Source organism: Lissotriton helveticus, chromosome 1_1 (assembly GCF_964261635.1).
Source record: "Lissotriton helveticus chromosome 1_1, aLisHel1.1, whole genome shotgun sequence".
Classification (NCBI taxonomy): Eukaryota; Metazoa; Chordata; class Amphibia; order Caudata; family Salamandridae; genus Lissotriton; species Lissotriton helveticus.
In genome coordinates, this window is record NC_136057.1 from 654272218 (window position 1) to 654291678 (window position 19461).

Here is a 19461-nt window from a genome sequence, read left to right on the forward strand (position 1 = left end):
GTTCAATTCATTAATCAATCCTTACACAAATCGCAAATTATAAATACCAACACAAAATGTAACGCATAACCCTATTAATAGTCACCTGTAATTCAGCACCTGCAACCAACTCAGAAAACAGCACTCCGCCAATCTTCAACTCAGGCTTTGGGTAAATGAGCATTACGTTTTTATCTATCGTGGGCACTTCTTACATTTTGCAGCTCCTCTTTCTCACTCTGTACTTCATCCTATGCAACTAGCATTGGTGGAGCATGACACTTTAATAAATATTTGGTTTACGATAAAGAATTTGTGTTTCAGCCTACCTGAAATTAAAGTCCCAGCTGTTACTGGGCCCTTGGGCTCTGGACCTTGGATGTAGGTAAGAATTTGCCAGAAGCTGCAAATCAATATTCGAATTACGAATCACAATCAACTATTGGCAGTCAATGATGAGAATTTGGTATTAGTTTAAAGAGTTTTATTAAAGTCTTTTAGTAACTATTTATTTATTTGTCATCAACAAATAATCATTTCATCAGTAATACAATACAGAACAATTGCATAAAGTGTGTTCCATAAAACAAATCCCTATCCTAAGTCTATAAAATGAGAGAAAGGTATCTTTTAGAAACCTTAAAGAGTTTGAAATCGAGAGGTTAAAGCATAAAGCTGTAAGCAATTCAAATAGACCTTTTCATGACGAGAAGTTCAGGAAATTCAGTGAAGTCTTGGAAAAATAGCATATATTCTTGCATGGGCATATGAACGGGTCAGAGCTTATGGCTCAGCAAAAGGCTTAGGGAAGTCTGTTCGGAGCACAGACCTTCGGAGTGTCTTGGTGGCTGTGTGAAGGAAAGCTCTCCTCTAGGATCACACATTAATATAACATTGTGATATGTACAACTAAAACAAATGTTGTAGCACTCTGTCCTGTCTGTCAATTGGATCAAGAGAAAGGAAATCTTCACACCCTTATTGGTTAGGTTCACACTATACAAAAAACCACACATACATATGTTAAAAAAAGAAAACTATCAAATATCACATGGGTCCAAGAAAAGCAAGTTTAAAATCAAATACATTTACCATTAATTGACTTTACTGCTGATATTAAGCATATGATGTGTCAACCAATTCTGAGCTGGGCATCGCTGGCCGCAGATACCTCAGTAGCTGTGGGAACGAGTGACTTTTGTGTGGCTCCAGACAAATTTATCATGAACCAGACACGAGATCGACTCAGCACAGATGTGGTCCACTACTATCTGTATTGCAGCCAGAACCTCATCAACCCCTTTCACCAATCTCTCACTGTGTTCCAGCGGTCACTCATCACCATGCAGATACAGATCCAGGGTTTGCTGCAGTTTGCTGTTCCGATTTTCCCTTCAGCGCAGAAAGACCTTCTGGGAATCCAGCAGATCCTGAACTCCTCTGAAGCCTCCCTTCACCAGCTCACCGCCATGTTAGACTGCAGCGGGCTGCACAAGGACTACCTGGATGCCCTTGTTGGAATCTGCTATGATGGGGTGGAAGGGCTGTTGTACATGGGCTTGTTCTCGCTGCTAGCAGCTGTAGCCTTCTCCTCATGGTGGTCGCAATACCGCAGGCCTGGAAACAGTGCGCAGCCCGGGATCGGGAGTACACCGACATTGATGAGGAGGACCCCTTCAACCCACAGGCCCGCCGCATTGCTGCCCACAACCCCGACCGGGGGCCAATGCCCAGTTTCTGCAGCTACAGCAGTAGCCTCGGGAGCCAGACCAGCCTTCACCCCCCAGCACAGACCATCTCCAATGCACCAGTCTCGGAGTACATTATTCACCCAGCAAGAGGGCCAACTACCTTTCTGTTGCTGATGAACAAATACGACATTATGGGACTGACGTTACCGCCTAGAGGTCCAGCACAGGTTCCAGGTCATGGCAGGATATGGACTACATCCTGCACAGGTTCGAGAGAATGCCTTCTGTGGAATCCAAACTATGACCTGGGAGTATCTTGCACCACTCCGTGTGTGGATTCTGGAATACATTCCTGGGCATGATCCCTATACAAACACTCTCAGTGCATTCGTAGCCACACTTTGTGCAGGTTCCCTAAAACATCCTGTGCAGCTTACGGTCCAAATTCAGCATGAGTTCCAGGTACACTGCGTGAATCCCTTACTATGGGTTGAACAGGTTCCAGACTATGCCCTTTATGGACTCCATGGCATACCCTGCACAAGATCTGTGCCACACACTTGCAAGTTCCAGATAGCACCTGATGCAAACTTGTTGCTGTACCAGAGATGGTCCCGACAATATCCTGTGCAGGTGTCTGCGACACAGCAGCTTACCCAATGGTGGCCTTCATCATAGCGTGTGTGTGTTTTTTTGTCAAAATACAGAGGTGTGTTGTTGCACCCCAGATGTCATCTAATGGTATGCTGTTTTTGCCACAATGGAGTGCGAACATTTGAAGCACCGGTACCTGCTCTGTGGAGACTGTGCTTGTCATGTAGGAAGTGGTGCTGTGTATTAACTTCTGTCTTCCACCAGCGACCTTCTTTATCCCTTAGCTGTCACCCTCCACACATTTTAGGACGTAATTTATCATTTTCTACATTCCAAAAGGTGATTTTGGGAGAAGACAAGATACTGTCTATCGCCAAGTTAACGAGGAATGAACAGGAGGGACATTGTGACAAGCCTCTATATCATACTGTATTCTTCATAAAATAAAAATAAAAACAATTGTACTTAAAACACTAACCCAGTGAATGCAAGAGGCCCTTCTGGAACAGGAGTTTTCGCTACGGGATGAACCGTCTACAATCTATGGTCCAGCATTATCTACTATGGTCAAAATCTGACCCTGTTCCTCTATGCACCTGTAGTGGATTATGAGGTTGGATGATGTAGTATTGCATAAATGTTATTGTAAGTTTCCCTTTAAGCAGGCTGTATTCCTTTGAACTGAATGTTCCACATTCCATATGACTCGTGATGTTTCCACAAGTCAGTTTCTGTAGTCAGCTGTTATGTATTGACGTGCCCATTTACTACGGAATAAATCTACTACTTAAACCAGCTGGATTCGTAATTTATTGATACTACAGATGACAACGCATGGATGTCCGATCTTTGCTGTTGGACCTTGGTTGTGAGTGAGGGGGTGTGGGGTATCTGCTTTGCCTGGTCTGTCTAGATCTTTTGCAGTTGGTTTACTCCGGCCCACTGCGCCTTCTCCATTTTTGTTTGTTCTCCTTTGGTGCCTCCACAGCGCTGCAAAATTTCCCCTTATTTTTACGTCAACTTCATATTTACACTTTGATGCGGCCCCGGGGAGTGCATAAGATGTGTATTTGACTTTGATTAGGCCAATCAAAATAGGGTACTTTAACACAACTCCTCAAATATAATTGCAATTTAATATCTCTGTGAGCACTGCTTAAAGGTGTGAAATATTTCACACAGTTCTAAGCACCTTTAGGACTTTTATCTGTCCTTTTCCAAGGCTGAATTACTCCAGACTCTGACTTAGCTTTTAATTATTTTCGATCTAAATATTATTTCTCTGAGTCCTTCAGCAGAGCTCCCATTCTGGAAGAACTTCCCCAGAAACCTCAAGTTGTGACATTGCAGGCACATTGAATTCGAGCTGTTAATATTGAAAATTGTCACATAACATGAAAAAAGATATTCCTCTTATACAAAGTCAAGAATTGCAGGTTTATGTGATAGAAAAATGAGGCATAGTCAGTAAAGTGAAAGGATGAATAAACTTATTTAAAAGCAAATAATAGGTAACTACCTAATAACCTTTGCTATGCTCATGTATATTTTAATTGACAGCCTTCAGGATCACAACAGATACCGTCCTCCGCCTTAAAGTAGGAAATAATTACCAAAATACTATCTTAGTCTTCAACACACAACCCCGTTCAGCACTTGAATCAGCCCCGAAAGGAGCAAGATTTAGGGCTAGATGTAGGTAATTCTTATTTACCACTTCTTAAATACCGAATTTTACCGATTCGGTATTTAAGAAGTGGTAAAATAGAGGGGGGGGATGTAGGTATTTCAGAATCGGTAAATACCGAATCGTTAAGATTCGGTATTTACCGATTCTGTAAATACCGATTCGGTAATGCCCATTGATTCCTATGGGCCCGGAAGCCCATAGGAATCAATGGGCAATACCGAATCGGTATTTACCGATTCGGTAAATACCGATTTTTGCAACGGTGCAGGGGGTGTCACTTTGAAACCCTCTAGCACCCCAAAGACGGGCATGTGTGCCATGTGGCACACAGACATGCCCTAAGGGCATGTCTGTCTGTCACATGGCTAGGTGTGCATGCACACATGTGCATGCACACCTGGATTCGGTATTTTACCACCCAATTGCAGTGGGTGGTAAAATACCGAATCTGTAAGGCCTTAGGGACTCTGAAGAGTCCCACCTACATCTGGCCGTTACCGAATCGGTAAAAATACCGATTCGGTATTTTACAGATTCGGTAAATTTACCGAATCTGTAAAAATGGCCCCCTACATACCAAATACCCATTTACCGGTCGGTAACGGCCGAAATCGGCCGTTACCGACCGATAAATGGCCTCCTACATCTGGCCCTTAATGTCCAATGCTGACTGACACACAGGCTGGTTTGTGCCTTTCCATCCACCACAAGTAAGCATTGGTCTCGTCTTCTATGCTTTGATCCCAGCACTAACGCTCCTTCACAGGTGATTCGTGATTCGTAATGTATGACCAAGTTAGCTTGTTTAGGGCTTGGCTTGAAAGGAAACGACATGAGCGACCTTATTAGTGGCAGAGTGTGCTTTTCATTAGCTAGATGTCCTTGTTAATTTCAGTTATTGCAGCAGCAAATGTACAAGCAAACTGGGGTGCTCTGGCCCATAGGTAAATCCAGGAGACTGTGGCTGCTAAAAGGCCAGCAGAATTGGGTCAGATTGGCACATTTTGAGACCAGACCCTCAGAGGCACCTACCTGTCCCAAAATATTTCTGTTTACAGATACGTCAAATGCAATCTAAATGATGAAGCTCAAATATATTAAATCTAAAATGAGGGCATTGTGCAAAACTGGAGAGTCGCTGTGCCACCAAATTTGACACTTCTCTCATACCGGAATAAACTATGCAAGAAGGGAAGCAGACTCTGTTATCACATTGCTTCAGCATTCTTAGTAGGATAAGAGAAGGCAGTTTGCCCCAGAAAATTAATTTCCCCCAAAAATAAATTACACGGAGTTGTTGTTCATTGGGGATCCTTCTGTACAAGGGGTGTGTGAGTTGCAGTGTGAGTTGCAACCACAGTCCGAGCAGTGAGGACTTGTTGGCAAGTTTATTAAAGTGCCTGGTCAGTCTGCAGTCAGAGCGGTCTGTCCTGTAGGGAGACTGAAAAAAATCACAACAATGAGCTACTGAAAGGCATCTAGAACAGTCCACAATCTACCAAATGTTAGGTAGCACTTCCTGGTATGTAACTGACTCACCCTTGCTAGCCCTTAAAAGTAGAGAGCCGACCAACGGTCTGACTTAATTGCAAGAGCTCGTGTAAGAACCGAGCCATCAAAATTGTCAGACCTCCGTCTTGATGAAGATGGAAGAGAGAACTCCTCAGGATCCGAACGATGCTCATTAGGTCCACCTCCTGATACCCCCAATTCTGAGATGTGAAACAGAATGCTAAAGTGATCAAGTGAGGGAAAGGGTTAGGAAGGGAACAGCAGGGAAAAAGTAATGAAACCTGAAGGAAGAGAAAGAAATGGTTAACACACAGAATAAGACTACTCTCAGTAATTCTCACGACCGAAAGAAAGCCACATACCTCCAAAATAATACTGCAAACTCTCACATCTCCCACACTGTAATTGCAGCTTCCCCAAACTATTAGTTCCTCCTTCCTTCTAAACACAAAAACAAACAGATTAAAAAAACATTAGACTCCACACATAGTATAGCTCAATACACCTGTGTACTTTCACTCAAGTCTAGAGTACACATACCCCAAACAAAAATGGTAAGTAAAAACCAAAAAACGTTCTGAGGCCTTAAATAAATCAAAATATATCCAAGATCAAAGTGCTTGTCGCTTGAAAATGAAAAGACAAGTTTGAAATAACTTTGTTTTTTGTGCAAAATCAATCCAATATCGTTTCAGTAGTATTGTAAGCAATCCGACTCCGTGAGTGACCTAACTCGCAGGAGTAGCAATATGTAACAGGCAAGGCAGTTCATGAACAAGAAGAAAAGGAACCAAAATACATTGTCCCGAGATATTACCACATAACCAAATCCAGAAACAGGAAACAGAATACAAGTCACTTGGATTCCGCTTGTATACTGTCTTGCACCAGCAGCGTAAACGAATGCCGTTACCTCACCACAATCCCGATTGCCAGTATGGTGTCTCCTTAGAACTGAAGCCGCAGTAGCTTCTGTTTGGTATCCAAACTCTCCTGCAAGAGTGAATGGCCTCCGATATCCTCCCCGTTACCGCTCTGAGCACTCAGAAGGTAACCAGAGCTGGAGATGGAAAACCAAACTGATTCCGCAATACGCCAAAATGCACATCAAGAGGAGAGGACAAAATGTTTCCTTACACCGGTCTGGAACAAAGTCAAAGAACTTCCGGAAAGCAATAAAAAATCCAGAATTACGCCCGCCCGCCGACGTACAATGTTTATATTTAAAGGCCACAGATAGGCAGAGTTTGAACTACAACTCCCATTTCCTCATGGGAATTGTAGTATTCATCATAAAAAAGGCCTGTAACACCGTTGTACTCAATTTATGCAGGCGCCATGCTTCTATTTCCTGACAAAAATATTTGCCATGCAAGTCATGCACCAAAGATGTAAAAATATGATAATCTCATCAAATTCAAAAAAGTGCTTTTTTTCTTTAGGCCACCTGATTATATTACTACCTTGATAGGCATGTATTAAAAGTAATAGTTTAGACTTCCTCTCGTTTCTACGGTTGTCTTTTACCTTATCCTCACTTTCTCACCTCACCTACCCCCCACTTCTTTTCTCTCTCCTTTCTCTCCTCTCCTAACGTATTGCTGACTGTTCGTTGTAAGGTATAATTGTTGATTTTTTTCTGTTATACTGTTAAACCACATTGTTGCACTTCCTTTCGTCCTTCCTGCTGTCTCCTCCCACATCCTCCCTCTTTTTATGTCTCTCCTTCTCCCTTCTCTCAATGTATTGAGACTGAACTTTTTTTTGTCTGATGCCTGATGGAGCTACCTGGTTTAGCTATAGGTGCGATGGGCCGTGGATTCTCTCTTTGGCCTTCACCTTACCCTGTCGGTCTTTAGACACATCTCTTTTCGTCTCTCCATATTGTCTCTGCCCTTATCCTCCCTTTCTCACCTTCCCTGCCCCCTCCACTACTTCTCTCTCTCCTTTCTCCTAATTGTATTGCCTATTCTTTTTTTGGGATTTCTTGTGTAGTTGTTGAACTTTTCTGTTACATTGTTGATTCTCATGTAAAGTGCTCTGATACCTCCGGGTCTAGCCAGCGCTATATAAAACTCTTTAAATAAATAAATAAATAAATAAGATAAATAAAAATAAAAATAAACCAATATGAATGTCTCCCCTTTTCTACAGTAAAGCATCTCTAGTAACTGTGTTTGTAAAAATGATTAAGTAGTTAAGATAATCCAGAAAGCCCAGCTCCTTCGTCACAACTAATGCTAATTATCAGGCCTGTCTTTGTATAATTCTTTTTGTTCAACACCTTAGTAATATCTATAGGAAATCAAATCTTTTCATACCAAATCTGTATCTTTCTTCAATTGTGACACCCCCATTTGAAATCTATATAAGGAATATGTTTCCACATTTGTTGCATTCTGCAGATTAATAAAAAATGAAAGTCTTGAACTTTTACTAAAAGGGATAACAAGGATGGCCTTAGTTCATTGCAGAATGAAGGATTGAGAAGGCTATCTTTACTAATGTATTGTCCAACTCTGACTACCAGTCGAGACCATTCCGGACTAGGATTTTTCATCCATATAAAAGCAACAGAACATTCTATTCTGCAAATACCTTAACAAAAGTCCTCCGTTCATTTTATTAAAGCAGAGCTAAAGTGATGCCAATCACCCTTGTTCTAAGTTTTTGACAATGCGATTCCCATGATAAATTCTTTGAAAATGTCATTCCCAAATGCAGATGTTCGTTAATGACTTCTAATTTTGTACTGCCTTCACTACAAGAAAAAATAGACAGTGTTTTCCTAAAAGTCATTTTTTCAGTTTTATCAGTATTTACATTAAATGCACAGTATAAATGCAAAACATTGACATTCTTTTGAAAAATAACCAGAGTCCAATTGAGTACAGCCAGGCCAGTAGGGAGAAAATAGCCTACATGCAATCCTTCTAATGTTTGGAGGGAAATACCTTGATTGAGCAGTTCTTACTACTATGGTACATATAGAGGTGTTTAGCCATCTCTCTTCATCCACTGGCTTGGTGTTGTGCCATTCACGTTTTACTTCAGCCACCAAAAGCATATGGCATTGGGCAGTGGGTCAGCCTGCTGAAGCCACTGGTTAACTTCACTTTGAGTGACTTCATATCGCACTCTCACAATGAGGACTTCCACACTCAAGCTAGTTCTCATCAATGCCAGTGTTTTTAGGTTAAGCCTATACAGCTCTTGCGCTGTCAGGTGATCTGTTGTATGTACTTTGTGGGGTCTGATTCCTCACATGCTTTGGATTGGCTTTTGTCTGTGATGTTTAATAATCATAGCCTGCAAATGGCTACTGGTGGGTGCATGTGCCACCTTTTCTCAGATGTTCACTCCCATGGAGTATTGCAGTGGGAGCAAGCAGCGACTCACATGCTACTTTCGTGTCTTTATCTTTTCCTTTTGAGGACATCTGTTTTATTGGCTGCTTTTTGAACAATTGTCTGCAGCATCAACTAACATGGTCGTCACAAAGAGGTGAGTGATGAATAATTAACTTGTGTGTGTATGTGTGTTACTTGTGCCCAAAGATCTTCATTTGATAATCATGTCTGCAACAGTGAAGACCCCAGGTATCGGTAGCATGATTTGATAAATAAGAACAGCTTTTGACGTGGATGTTTAGATACGAAACCCCTTCACACAACTGATCCAAGAGTCTCACAAAGGCTTTAGACTAGGGTAAACATGCCCCTGTGCCCCACAAACAATGCGCACCTGCATAGACGCTATTTACAGAGCTCATTGCTCCTAAGCGTGCTTGTATGTACTTTTTTCACTGCTCCTGCTGCTGTGTATGTAGGGCAAAACTGCCAGTGAGAGTGCATCCCGTAGATGCTCCATTATAGGATCAAAGAGGGGAGGAGGGTCCTGAAGCACGTGTAAACAATGCAGCAGCCTTACCCTGCCTGAAACTGGGGTCTGCACGGTTATTTGCTGCGGTATTTACATGGGATGACAGTGGGTGGAAAGTCACTATATCCAGGAGCAAAGAGCACTATCTTCAAACGTCATCAGCATCTCCCCCATGGTTGGAATGTGGTACTTTCTAGCTCTGGTGAGACAGTGAGACTGGAGGCTCCCTTTCCACAGAGAGGAAACGACAGCCTCACCGAGGCCCCAATGGATACCAGCATGATAAGGACTTTCCATCCACTGCAGTAATTGATACAGGGGTGTAGGTAGGCTGGTGACATTACTTTAGCATGCTTGCCAGGATTCTGTGACCATAAACAGGTTTTTTAGGTTTTAAAAATAATAGACAACATAAATATGATAACATGTAGCATTACCCTTGTTCTATGCATGCAGTCACACTTTTGTAGCAGCCGTGCGTCACATGCAGCATGGCTTCCTTTGCTCCTGTATTTCATGCATAACACTACATATCCCCAGTGATCTCTGACTTTTGTGTATCCAGCCTTTATACTTGGTTCCTTCAGTGCAACCCTGTATTGTGGCTTCATGCCTACCATTGCCTTCTGTGTGGAAGTTCCCTGCTCAGTCCTCAGACTCCTTTGTACACCTTCTTTATATACAGCTTTCATGTTTAAGCCATCTCAGCTGTTACCCATGATTTTATGTTCCTTGATTCATGTGCATCCCATACTTCACATGTAAATATGGGTCACTAATACTTCTCCAAGTATTCTTGTGATTTTCTGGAAAGCAGGATTTGTGCGTACTCTAGATTTCCGTGTATCCATACTTCACTTGTAATCCTACCTGATTAGTACCCCCACTTCATGTGTAATCTTTTTTCCTGAGAATACTGTCAGAGTGTTCAACCCAGTTCCATGTGGAATCCCACTTCCCCTGTAAACGCACTTTCTGTATGTAACCTGATTTTATATGTCCCTGTGCGTCACACCTATGTCCACTTCATGGGCATCACTGATTTCTTTGTAACTTTACATCTTGTGTAACGTTTCTCTATGTGTAACTTTTCTTTGATGTTATGTTCCTTTATGTGTACTATTTCTTTCGGGTAAATTTCCTTTCCCTTGCAACATTTCTCTATGGGTAACCTTTCCTTCTGGGCATCTCTTCTTCATAGGTGTCACTTTTCTTTGGCCAACTTTCCTTCATGTAAACCTTTTCCTAATGTGTACCACAGAATGTGTCCTTTCTCTATGGGTATCTTCCCTCCGTGTGCAACCTTTCTTTATGGACAACACCTTCAATCATGTGTAACTTTCCTTCATCTGTGGCCTTTCTTATGAGTAACTTTCATTCAGGTGTAATATTTCTTTGTGAGTAATGATCCTTTAAATGTACCCCTTTTTATCAGGCATCTGACTTCCTGTGCAAATTTTCTTTCCCTGAAACTCTGCTTTATATTCCTTTATGTGTAATGGGCTAACCTTACTTTACTTGCAATCTTCTTCCCTGGGCAACTAACTTTATATGCCTTCCTGTGTAATGGGCAACATTCTCTCTAGTGTAACAACCTCCCACCCTCAGTCCACCTGCCTACACCCTCAGTCTACTGATTGCCATGTACGTTTCCATTTAAAATGCCCTTTGATCCTCTCCCCACTGATGTCTCCATATACCTCATCAAAACTCTTGGTTGTACCCTTTGGTCTTGCCATTCGTTAATGACTTTTTAACACACAACGCTTTACCCCAAACACCCTTATATTTGTCCATGAAGTGTTACATTCATAACCGAAAAGGCAGAATGTCAAGTACCAGAATTAACCTTGATTTGGCTGAAGTAATGCTACTGGGCACATTTTGCCGATATGTGATGTTTATAAATATCTGTACTGTACAAGTCCCACATCAACACACTCTGCATTATGTGGTTTCCATGTGCAACCATCGGGGATTCACAGGATGTTTAGCTGATGCTGACACTTCAAACCTGCTTTCCCAATTCCAGATTTGGTAACTAGGGCACTGGCGCATTCCAAGTAACAGCAATCTAATGCCCTAAGAGATCAATGGACAATATAGCTAGCCAAGGCAGACTGCGCCTCGCTGGCTTATGATGACAACAAGCATTCAACTCCACATAATTCACCACAATGCCACACAATTAAGTGCCATAAAATGTCACAACACACAAATGCACACTACATAATTCCACTACGCAACACATTTCAACATCTCATATATCCACACCACACAATTAAACTCCACCTCATTCCACTTTATACAACATTCCACTTTATGCAACATATTAATCAATCAAAATAAACTCCACAATTTTCCACTCTGCTCCATGCCACATAATTCCACTCAAACTACATAATTACACTTTGCAAAACATAATTACACTCAACGTATATCCACTTAGCTCCAAAACACATAATTACACTCAACAAAATTCAACTCCACACCGTGCCCCATATAGACACTTCACATAATGCCCCAACATGCCACACAATTCCACACCAAACAATTCAACACCACATAGTTCCATACACTCCACAGCAGGCTACAGGTGATTGAATGTGAGAAGTAAAATGGATTAGCATTGTGTTTGTATAAAACAAACAGGAGATGGTCGTTCATATATCACCCACCTTTACAATTTCTTTGTACACACATAAAGCTGAAATTCTGCAATTCTATGCAACATAAAATATCCAACTTTGTCTGCTCCTAAAGAAATCGATAGATCACTTCAACAACAGGTTTTTACACCTTCCGACTTTTGTCATTCAAAAGAGTTCGAAGCACGCCAATCAAATTGCTACTAATAAGAAATGAGCTAATCATTGCAGTTTTACCTTTGCACATCAGGTTTCACTAACACTGATCAATGTTAGTACAATCACAACAATATTTTACAGTCCCTATCTCAATTGTGCAGTCGGAGATGTCTCACGACCTGCACTTCAAATCATCAGCAGACAAGAATACCAAATCAACTCCTTGTTTATTTCTCTATCCCATGATCAAGACTACTTCTTAGTCCGATAACCCTTTTATCTTCTTTGGCAAATGCAAATAAATCTCAACAAATTACAGGCTACTTAGTTCAATTCATTAATCAATCCTTACACAAATCGCAAATTATAAATACCAACACAAAATGTAACGCATAACACTATTAATAGTCACCTGTAATTCAGCACCTGCAACCAACTCAGAAAACAGCACTCCGCCAATCTTCAACTCAGGCTTTGGGTAAATGAGCATTACGTTTTTATCTATCGTGGGCACTTCTTACATTTTGCAGCTCCTCTTTCTCACTCTGTACTTCATCCTATGCAACTAGCATTGGTGGAGCATGACACTTTAATAAATATTTGGTTTACGATAAAGAATTTGTGTTTCAGCCTACCTGAAATTAAAGTCCCAGCTGTTACTGGGCCCTTGGGCTCTGGACCTTGGATGTAGGTAAGAATTTGTCAGAAGCTGCAAATCAATATTCGAATTACGAATCACAATCAACTATTGGCAGTCAATGATGAGAATTTGGAATTAGTTTAAAGAGTTTTATTAAAGTCTTTTAGTAATTATTTATTTATTTGTCATCAACAAATAATCATTTCATCAGTAATACTATACAGAACAATTGCATAAAGTGTGTTCCATAAAACAAATCCCTATCCTAAGTCTATAAAATGAGAGAAAGGTATCTTTTAGAAACCTTAAAGAGTTTGAAATCGAGAGGTTAAAGCATAAAGCTGTAAGCAATTCAAATAGACCTTTTCATGACGAGAAGTTCAGGAAATTCAGTGAAGTCTTGGAAAAATAGCATATATTCTTGCATGGGCATATGAACGGGTCAGAGCTTATGGCTCAGCAAAAGGCTTAGGGAAGTCTGTTCGGAGCACACACCTTCAGAGTGTCTTGGTGGCTGTGTGAAGGAAAGCTCTCCTCTAGGATCACACATTAATATAACATTGTGATATGTACAACTAAAACAAATGTTGTAGCACTCTGTCCTGTCTGTCAATTGGATCAAGAGAAAGGAAATCTTCACACCCTTATTGGTTAGGTTCACACTATACAAAAAACCACACATACATATGTTAAAAAAAGAAAACTATCAAATATCACATGGGTCAAAGAAAAGCAAGTTTAAAATCAAATACATTTACCATTAATTGACTTTACTGCTGATATTAAGCATATGATGTGTCAACCAATTCTGAGCTGGGCATCGCTGGCCGCAGATACCTCAGTAGCTGTGGGAACGAGCGACTTTTGTGTGGCTCCAGACAAATTTATCATGAACCAGACACGAGATCGACTCAGCACAGATGTGGTCCACTACTATCTGTATTGCAGCCAGAACCTCATCAACCCCTTTCACCAATCTCTCACTGTGTTCCAGCGGTCACTCATCACCATGCAGATACAGATCCAGGGTTTGCTGCAGTTTGCTGTTCCGATTTTCCCTTCAGCGCAGAAAGACCTTCTGGGAATCCAGCAGATCCTGAACTCCTCTGAAGCCTCCCTTCACCAGCTCACCGCCATGTTAGACTGCAGCGGGCTGCACAAGGACTACCTGGATGCCCTTGTTGGAATCTGCTATGATGGGGTGGAAGGGCTGTTGTACCTGGGCTTGTTCTCGCTGCTAGCAGCTGTAGCCTTCTCCTCATGGTGGTCGCAATACCGCAGGCCTGGAAACAGTGCGCAGCCCGGGATCGGGAGTACACCGACATTGATGAGGAGGACCCTTTCAACCCACAGGCCCGCCGCATTGCTGCCCACAACCCCGACCGGGGGCCGATGCCCAGTTTCTGCAGCTACAGCAGTAGCCTCGGGAGCCAGACCAGCCTTCACCCCCCAGCACAGACCATCTCCAATGCACCAGTCTCGGAGTACATTATTCACCCAGCAAGAGGGCCAACTACCTTTCTGTTGCTGATGAACAAATACGACATTATGGGACTGACGTTACCGCCTAGAGGTCCAGCACAGGTTCCAGGTCATGGCAGGATATGGACTACATCCTGCACAGGTTCGAGAGAATGCCTTCTGTGGAATCCAAACTATGACCTGGGAGTATCTTGCACCACTCCCTGTGTGGATTCTGGAATACATTCCTGGGCATGATCCCTATACAAACACTCTCAGTGCATTCGTAGCCACACTTTGTGCAGGTTCCCTTAAACATCCTGTGCAGCTTACGGTCCAAATTCAGCATGAGTTCCAGGTACACTGCGTGAATCCCTTACTATGGGTTGAACAGGTTCCAGACTATGCCCTTTATGGACTCCATGGCATACCCTGCACAAGATCTGTGCCACACACTTGCAAGTTCCAAATAGCACCTAATGCAAACTTGTTGCTGTACCAGAGATGGTCCCGACAATATCCTGTGCAGATGTCTGCGACACAGCAGCTTACCCAATGGTGGCCTTAATCATAGCGTGTGTGTGTTTTTTTGTCAAAATACAGAGGTGTGTTGTTGCACCCCAGATGTCATCTAATGGTATGCTGTTTTTGCCACAATGGAGTGCGAACATTTGAAGCACCGGTACCTGCTCTGTGGAGACTGTGCTTGTCATGTAGGAAGTGGTGCTGTGTATTAACTTCTGTCTTCCACCAGCGACCTTCTTTATCCCTTAGCTGTCACCCTCCACACATTTTAGGACGTAATTTATCATTTTCTACATTCCAAAAGGTGATTTTGGGAGAAGACAAGATACTGTCTATCGCCAAGTTAACGAGGAATGAATAGGAGGGACATTGTGACAAGCCTCTATATTATACTGTATTCTTCATAAAATAAAAATAAAAACAATTGTACTTAAAACACTATCCCAGTGAATGCAAGAGGCCCTTCTGGAACAGGAGTTTTCGCTACGGGATGAACCGTCTACAATCTATGGTCCAGCATTATCTACTATGGTCAAAATCTGACCCTGTTCCTCTATGCACCTGTAGTGGATTATGAGGTTGGATGATGTAGTATTGCATAAATGTTATTGTAAGTTTCCCTTTAAGCAGGCTGTATTCCTTTGAACTGAATGTTCCACATTCCATATGACTCGTGATGTTTCCACAAGTCAGTTTCTGTAGTCAGCTGTTATGTATTGACGTGCCCATTTACTACGGAATAAATCTACTACTTAAACCAGCTGGATTCATAATTCATTGATACTACAACTGGCGACGATCGGGATTTCATGGAAACAACAGGAAGAAGAATTTAGAACTCACGTTGAATTTGCTTTTAAAAAAAAAAAAAAATTCCTTTTCCTCGTTGTTTTAAAAAATTGGAGATTTTTATTTTATCTACTTCATTTCTATTTACATTTCTCTATCTTCGAGATACTTCGACATCACTTCAAGTTCTTCGTGATCAAATATCTTCTTCAACTGATTAATTTTTTATTTTTTTTTAAACAATATAAGGAAGATTGCGGATGAACTACAATTGCTGGATATCTTCCTGCTGTGTTAATCGTGAGTAAATCGATTGATTTTGCCAATTTCTATCAATTTTCTTACCTTGTGTTTTTATTCGAATTTGTTCTCCGTTAGTGCGCGCTCCTCCGAACTGTGTTCTACACGGAGCGCGAGCGCCTGGTTATCTACGTCACCCTCTACGTAAAAGAACGTCTACCACGCTCTGGATGAGTACTTGGTCAATTGACGTCACGTTGCTAGGTGACAGATCTAACAAAAGAGAACCGGCGCATGAACATCTACGTTTGAGGTCACGTGCATAGTACACGTACGTGCGTGCCTCCATCTTTAATTCAATTTCACCGATGATTTTGTTTTTAACAAGTGTTTTTCATAATTAAGTGTTTGGGCACGCTGATACATCGTTTTTTCTTCAATTTTGCCACAGCGTTATGCAGTTTTTGTTCGCAACTCATCCAGTATTGTAAGTTCATTATTTTTTATTATTTTTTTTCTTTACTTAATATATTTCATTCTCCTATATACTTCAAATAACATGAGTAATAATAATTCTACAGGAGATTCTACTTCTACAAATACTAATTCAAACAGTTCAGTTTCTTCTTCATGTATTAACATTAATATTAGCACTCCAAAAGAATTTTTGACATCTCCAGGAGATCCAATTATTAAGTGGTCTGAATGGAAGGATTATTTCCTCAATTATATCGCTACGTTAGAGGACAATGTTGGAGTTTTGACACCTGAACGCAAAAAGAGATTGCTTTTACATAGTTTGGGTCCCGAAGGGTTAAGAGTCTTCAACCAAATGCAGAAACCTGAAAGATCTGGTGACATAGACATTTTTACTGCGGCTCTTTCTGACCTAACAGAACATTATTCCCCTACTGTGTGTATTGGTGTCACAAGACGAGCGTTTTTTAAGAGGAAGCAATTGGAAAATGAATCCGTTGAGGAGTATGTCTCACAACTAAAAATACTAGCTATGCATTGCAAATCTGGGATTTTGCATGATGAACTAATTCGTGACCAGGTTGTTGTATGTTCTAGGAACAAAAGTATTCAAGATAGACTCTGGATTGAAGGTGAATCCAGTCTTAAGGATGTAATTACATTATTAAAAAAGGCTGAACTTTCAAACAGGAGTTCCAAAGCTCTGTCGGAACAGTCTGAATCTTCTATTGCTTCTACCTCTATTGTTAGCAAAGTCTCTTCCAACAAAAGCAGTAAAGACGTTTTTAAAAAGAAAGACAACAAAGGTTTTCAGACTAATAAAAATTTCAAAAAAGGATCTTTTAATAGGAAACCATTTTGTCGACAAACCTTCGACAAGAATGAGTCTTCGTCTTTTGCTTGTTATCGTTGTGAAGATAAGAACCACAACGCAGGATTTGATAAGTGTCCTGCTAGATCTGTGAAATGTTCCAATTGTGGTGTTTTGGGACATTATGCTAAAGTATGCAACAGAAGTTCTTCTCAACGACCTAAAGTGTCTTGCATTAATGACACTGAATCTTCTGATTATGACTCTGACTTCAATAATTCTTCGTTTCATGATTCTGGAAAACTTCAGTGTAATATAGTTTTGTGTGTGGATGACAATGCAAAAAGCAAACCTTTGTGTATTGTTAAGTTTGGAGGAATTTCAGTTCAAGATGAGGCAGATTCTGGTTCACCTTTCACGATCGTTAACAAAGATGTTTGGGTTAATGAATTGGTTAATAGTTTAGGTCCTCATCTTGAGTCTACTGACGTGTCACCTGACAGCTTTACCGGTAACAAAATTGAAATGTTGGGGTTTCGATCCTTAATTTTTTAATTTAAGGGTCGTACTGCTTTTTGTAAATTGTATATTGCTGTTTATGGTCCTTCTGTTCTCGGTTGGAGGGATCAGAAATCGTTACATATTATTCTTGATCCCAACAGCCCTGAACAAGTTCTGGTTACGGGTGAAGGTGTGGACACAAAAAAGTGGGTTTTAAAGGAATTTCCCGAAGTGTTTTCAGGTAAGATTGGAAAATGTAAGGGTTTTTCACATCTCATCAAATTAAAATGTAATGCTATTCCTAAAATACACAAGGTTCGTAATATTCTTTTGATAGTTAAAGATGAAGTCAGAAAAGAATTGTTGAAATTACAAGACAATGGCATTATTCAACCCATCGAATCTGCTGAGTGGATTTCTCCATTGGTTGTCGCGAGACGTGCCAATGGGAAAATTTGCTTGTGCGTTGATCTCCGCAATTTGAATACAAATATAATCGTTGATCAGTATCCTTTACCCAGGATTGATGAAATGTTATCATTGACCCGTGGTGCTAAGTATTTTTCTACACTAGATTTGTCCTCAGCGTACCACCAAATTTCTTTGTATCATTCTTGCAGAGATTTGACAGCATTTTGCACTCCTTTTGCTTGTTTTCGTTTTCGTAGAATGCTGTTCGAGGTCAAGAGGTTGGGGGAAAGGCTTGACTGCTTTGAGCAGGCTACTAGGGACAATTTCTTTGCTCTAAAAACCCTTCTCAAGCACCAGCCTAAGCCCAGTGAGGATAGGACAGATAGGTTAGAGGAGTCCAATAGGATAGAGGCCCCAGTGAGACCCCCCCAGGGAGACCAGTTGACGCAGCCGCCTAAGCATCCTGCACCTGGGAATACGATCTTGGCTGCTCCTAGGGGTGGTCCTAGACAGACAAAATCGAAGGCTCCCACTTGTGTTGCCCTCGTGCATGCTACCCTTCCCCCAGCAGTAACATCCCCGGTGGCTAGCAAGGCACCAAGGCAACACAAGAAGGGAGGGACGGCCCTATTTCGCAACCTGGGGTTGCCATATCTGATGCAACTGGTGGGGTTGCATCAACTCCTAAGGTTTCATCTATTCCTGTCCCACCTACAAATCGGCCCCCTTTGGGTCCTCCTCAGATCAGTAGACGCAAGTGCCCCCCTGTTAACCTCCCCCCTGAGTGCCACCCGTATGTCGTCATCCTCTCGAAAGTTCCCCCTCTTGGGAGTACCCAGCGTGAAAACCATCAGGCACTAAAGAATAAGGTCATCCACTGGCTGAAAGCCAACAGGCCCTTGCCCGCGGGAGTGGATGGAATTATTCCTGGTGTACGCAGGGTGGGTTGGATTGGACACAGGAAAAAATCGCTTGAAGGGGATTGTGTGGTCGTAAATTTTCAAGATGCTAGGGTTGCCCAATTTATATGCTCGCAAGGTCAACCCACGGCTGGTTCGGGTATCGACATAGTCGATTTGACATTCTTTTATCCACGGCCTACTATGACCACCCCCTCCATCCATCTTGGTCAACCCTCCTTCTTTGGCAGCCTAGGGGGCCAATTTTTGGTGGAAAACACTGCCCACGGCCTTCTGACCCCGGGAGTTCCTTCCCAGCAGCTACGCACAGCCCCAGTGTTGTTAAATTGGGGACCTGGGAGTTGTTGACTCGGTTACGATCCGGGGGAGGACGTTGTGGCCCCGGGTTCTGTCGCTGAGTCAACGCTATACTCCAAATCCATTGGCTCCTCCTCCCCACTGCAGACTCTGGCTATGGCCGAGTCTGTAGAGGGGAAGGGGGAGATCGGGGCTCCCCATAACTCTCCGCTTGGTCCCCCTGATGTGGGTTTT

The 19461-nt window shown here is 41.9% G+C and overlaps 2 pseudogenes; both read left to right on the forward strand.

Moving 5' to 3' along the window:
* Positions 1-1124: 1124 nt before the first annotated feature.
* Positions 1125-1884, forward strand: LOC144762604 (protein tweety homolog 2 pseudogene; annotated as a pseudogene).
* An 11704-nt stretch (positions 1885-13588) lies between these two features.
* Positions 13589-14366, forward strand: LOC144762608 (protein tweety homolog 2 pseudogene; annotated as a pseudogene).
* Positions 14367-19461: the final 5095 nt, after the last annotated feature.